Raw genomic sequence first — 5,000 nt, 5'->3', positions numbered from 1 at the left:
AAGATCCTTGAAAGAAAACAACCTCACACATCCGTCTTTGGAATGCTGAACCAAACACAACATGGGTACCAAGCTGTACTGTTATAACAAAAAATGCACGTAATTCAAAGACATGAATACAAACAGATCTATGAGAACAGTAATTTTGCTGTACCTGTCTTCTAAATTTCAGCCTCCTCAATGACACCTTAGTAGCCCGGAGCAGTGATCAAGTCTTGGCTTTGTAACACTCTAAAATGTCTACAGCAATTTCAACATGGGAATCATTAAATTCTCACTGATTTGCTTTAATGCGACCCCCAGAGCAAATGCCAGAGAAAAGGCAAGTAGGCAAGGCAAAAAAAACTTTATTTACAAGCCAATGTGAGTGAGGGGCGAGGTTCACCGGTCTCCGGCGGTGGAGGCCGACGAAGTCGCTCCGGCGTTCTCGGGTGAGGAGGGGCCAAGGAAGTTCGCACCGGCGTTCTCGGACGAGGTTCCTGGGTCCCGCGTACGAGGAGGGGCCAAGGAAGTTCGCTCCGGCGTTCTCAGACGAGGTTCCTGGGTCCGGCGTATGAGGGTCCAAGAAAGTTCGCTCCGGTTGGGTCCCGCCCACGAGGAGGGGCCAAGGAAGTTCGCACCGCGCGCCCTCCGGGAGCGGCTTTTATGTCCTGGGCCCGGGAGGGGGAGGGCAGTGGGCGGGACATAGATGGGTCAGGGGCGGGGCGGTAGGCGTGGCTAGGCGGGTTCCGGTTCTTCTCCGTCGGAGGTTGGGTTGCGCCTGCGCAGTCGACCCGTGTCTTTCCCGGGTGCGGGAAAGTTGGCGATGAAGAACCCAGAACTGCGCCATCTTGCCTCCGTTTGTCCAAACACTCACCACAAAACATTAACTCACTATCATTTTTTATTTTATTTTTTATTTCAACTTTTATTAAACCAAATCCAGCAACTTTTGCAATGCCTTACTAGAGGGTTGCCTTACAAATGAACCTTCATTTCTGGCAGGGAAGAAACCACGGCTTCAGGCACATGACTGAAGTTTGGCCATGTTCTATCATTAATGTTCCAACATTACCAGGGACACAAAGCTCAGCATGAGGACTTCTACCCAAATCTCCCTAGGACAGGTACTTCTTCAACTCTTCCACCACCTTCTGAGGCTCAGGGAATTTGAGTTTGCGTGGGGGCCCCTTCTTAATCCCAGTCCAGAGCTCCGCACTGCTGCCGTCCGGGCGCAGCAGCGTCACCTCGAAGCTGCCCCTCCAGGGCTTGGTAGGGTTCACCTTTACTGGAAGCTCTGGCGCCTCCAGGCGCAGCGCCTGACTCAGGGCCGTGGCGTTGCGCCCATAGACGCGTCAGCTCGTGCAGTGCTCGATAACAACGGTTGCCTCCTCCACTCCCTCCCCGCTGTTCGCCAGCTTCTCTCGCTTCTCGGCTGCGGTGACCATCGCGGCCTCAGCCTTCCGCTTCCTACTGCAGGGAGCCATGGCGCCTAGAGCCTGGCCGATAATGCCCATTTTTAAAAAATATTACTTCAGGCCACATGAGGTGGCTCACCCCTGTAATCCCAGCATTTTGGGAGGTGGAGGAGGCAGGAGTATCACTTGAAGCCAGGAGTTCTAGACCAGCCTGACCAACATGGTAAAATCCCATCTCTACTAAAAAAATAAAAATTAGCCAACTATGCTGGTGGCGCCTGTAATCCCTACTAGGGAGGTTGAGGTATGAGAATCATTCGAACCCACGAGATGAAGGTTACAGTGACCTGAGATCACGCCACTGTACTCCAGCCTGGGGGTGCAGGGTGAGATTCCATCTCAAAAAAGAAAAAAAAAAATTATTTCAAGAGGAAAGGGAAAGGAGAGCAAGCGATAACAAAATAACACAATATCCAAAAGATTAGAAATTATTCTTCCTTTTTACCTGGAAGAGTTAAGGAACATCATTTCTGTTTCTCCTGAAGAGTTCAAATGTTAGAATACTTAACACCTTTTATACTCTTTTCCTTTTTACTGCCCTACTCCTCCCCACAATCAAATCTAAAGAAATAAAGTCAGTGAACATCTTCAGTAATACAACAAAGCTTTCTATAATTAACCTGACTAATAGCAAAACAATAATGTTGATATCAGCCCCTCAGAGTACGTTCTCTTGTTGGTCAAAACAAATTTCCTCCAGGCGCTGTATCAATATTCTTATCCATATAAATGAACTAGAAGCAATGGTTCCTAACAGGCAATAATATCTGAAAAAAGTAAGCAATGCAAAGGCTTAGATTTTAATAAACCAAGTTAATGAATTTAAATAGTTAACACCCCTCCCAATTTGATTAGGATATAAATTGAGGTCTAAGTAAAAATGGTAATTATCCTAACTACTCCATTGAACGTTAATTATTTATCATTACAGATACTAATGACCAAAAAAAAGGAAACCATTACATACCATTAACATGCCCTTTCCTCCCCCAGTTATTGAAAAAGATGGCAAGTATATACCAGTAGGCCCGACTAAAAAAGTATATTCTTTGAAAAGACTTCTAGAGCTCAGTACAGTGTTAATTGATGTCATTTAATCTCCAGGTATTTAAGATATAAAAATCTAAACAGTATCTTTCACAGACATGATTTACTTACAGTATTTTGAGAAGCCACCCAAAACATTAAACAAAAAAGAAAGCTGTTTATCAGCTGTATTTTCTTAAAAGGTTCATCAAGATTTTGGCAGTTTCTATTATTCAGATAAAATCATTTCTCCCACTCCCACCATAGGCAGAGCTCAGTAAATGGTTATTTCATTACTCCCTATCATGTAGCTAAACACACAAATATATTACATATGACTTTTGATGATAGCTTTTAAAATTTTGAGCTCCCCTCTTGCCTTTTAATTGATGAGATCCTTATTTGATTCATGAATCAATCATCTTTGAGGCATGTTTTTGTTTATAGCCACACATTTTATGTATGTATGTATGTATTTATTTATTTACTTATTTTTGAGACAGGGTCTCCCTTTGTCACTCAAACTGGAGCGCAGTGGCGTGATCTCAGCTCACCATAACCTCTGCCTCCTGGGTTCAAGCGATTCTCCTGCCTCAGTCTCCCAAGTAGCTGGGATAACAGGCATGCGGCACTACCGCCAGCTAATTTTTGTATTTTTAGTAGAGATGGGGTTTCACCACGTTGGCCAGGCTGGTCTCAAAATTCCTGACCTCAAATGATCCACCTGCCTCGGCCTCCCAAAGTGCTGGGATTACAGGTGTGAGCCACCACACCTGGCCCCACACATTTTAAATTAATATTCTTCCTTCCCCTTGACTTTGAGCTTAGACCCATGATTTGCTTTGGCCAATGAAATGTTGGCAGAAGTGACATTTAGCAGAGGACTTAAATTTGCTTAGGAAGTTGAGCTTGTTTTCCTTTTGTCTAAGAAAAACCTGTTTTGAGTAGGGGCTGATCCAAGGAGGATGAAAGAGACAGGAATAGAGTTGATCTCAACACCCAACTTGGAGACAAACCCAAGGAGCCCAGTAAAGATCAGAAGAGGCCCAGCTGACTCACAGATGTCTCTGTGAGCAATAAATACTTTTTGTGTGTGCCACTGAGTTTTGAAATGGTTTACTATGCAGCATTATTGTGGCAATAGCTGATTAATATAAAGACATTAGCACTAGAGGGTATTCAGGCTCTGAACTAGTCTTCCTGCTCTGCCAAGGGGAAAAAATAGTAAACCTAGTGAACAATAGTGAATAAGTGCAAGAACAACTGTTTGAAAGCAGAAGTAGTGTGAATTCCCAGTTCTAGCCATATAAGAGCAAGTTATTTGACCTCTGTAAGTCTGTTTCTTCATCTGTTAAATGAAAGTAACATACAGACTTAGAAAGTTAAGGTGATGCTGATAATCAAATAAAGTAACCTAGGGTGATAACATAATTCCACAATTCCTAGCATAGAGTAGATGCTAAAAAAAAAAAAAAAAAACTTTAGCTTCAACTGTATTTTCTTCTTGAAGTCAAGCTTTTTTTTTAGAAAATTTCCAACACACCATCACAAAACGTTTACTACATGCAAATAAGTAACCCCACTTTTTTAAAGCTAAACTTCAAAGTAAACACCCATTAAAGTAGTTTTAGAGTAGTTATTTTATATCAGAAAAGAGCCCTTCCCTTTCCCATGGATCTTACTAATCACTTTTCTGCTTCCTGGTATAAATCTTGAATTTTCATGACAATTTATTTTCTACAGGAAAACAGAATTCTGCTTGTTTAATAGGCACAATTCCCCTATCTTTTCCTTCCCATATTTCTCTACACGTATTCCACCCCTTCCTCAAAAAAGGTAGCAAACAGCTAAGACATCAATACATATTTTCTCCAGTTTGGAAGAAAGGGGTAGATTCATCAAATAATACTTAAAAAATTTGAGTTATTCAGAAGATGCACTGTACAAATTAAAACTTAGTGGTAGAAATGTATTATAAAATTTTAATAAGTGAATAGCTTGGGGCATTGAAGATTTCTTTAAAAAACAGAGCCTTCAGGGAAGGTCAGAGACACAGACACAATCATTCATCTTAAAAGACTTCAGGGGATGTTTTAATAACTACCTGTGGCAGGATCTCTCTCATATTCATTATAAAATTCCCAAGGCAGATTTTGCTTTCTCATTCCTACTCACAAATATACAAAATGGAGATCCCATCAAATGTAGTGTGAGTAGATAACATTTAAATACCAGTTGTTTTATCAGTGCATTCATTACCACAGCTTGCAACAGAGAGATAAAAGCTTTATAAGACTGAAGCGATCGAACACTCACACACCCACACACACCCACACACACCCACACACGCACACCCACACACATAGCATTAAGCAAAGTAACTGAAGCTATGTGATATTACTTTTAAATGCTTGAGCACAAACAAAATCATGACTGAAAATGACTAGCTCTTAAGTCAAATAATGGTCTCATCAGTAATTTTTTTTAATAGAGGGGAGGCTCAAAATTTTTAAAGCC

At 41.8% G+C, this 5,000-nt stretch overlaps 1 protein-coding gene and 1 pseudogene across 2 annotated transcripts in view; both read right to left on the bottom strand.

Annotated features, from left to right (window-relative positions):
* Positions 1 to 5,000, bottom strand: part of RSRC1 (arginine and serine rich coiled-coil 1) — a 419,086-nt gene that overhangs the window by 365,752 nt on the left and 48,334 nt on the right. The window lies entirely within an intron of this gene.
* Positions 892 to 1,550, bottom strand: LOC108541101 (selenoprotein H-like; annotated as a pseudogene). Its single transcript, XR_001888861.1, has one exon. The product of XR_001888861.1 is annotated as a selenoprotein H-like (transcript).

This window comes from Rhinopithecus bieti, unplaced genomic scaffold (genome assembly GCF_001698545.2).
Source record: "Rhinopithecus bieti isolate Rb0 unplaced genomic scaffold, ASM169854v2 scaffold_17971, whole genome shotgun sequence".
In the NCBI taxonomy this organism is placed as follows: domain Eukaryota; kingdom Metazoa; phylum Chordata; class Mammalia; order Primates; family Cercopithecidae; genus Rhinopithecus; species Rhinopithecus bieti.
This window is presented reverse-complemented; position numbering and strand designations above follow the sequence as displayed.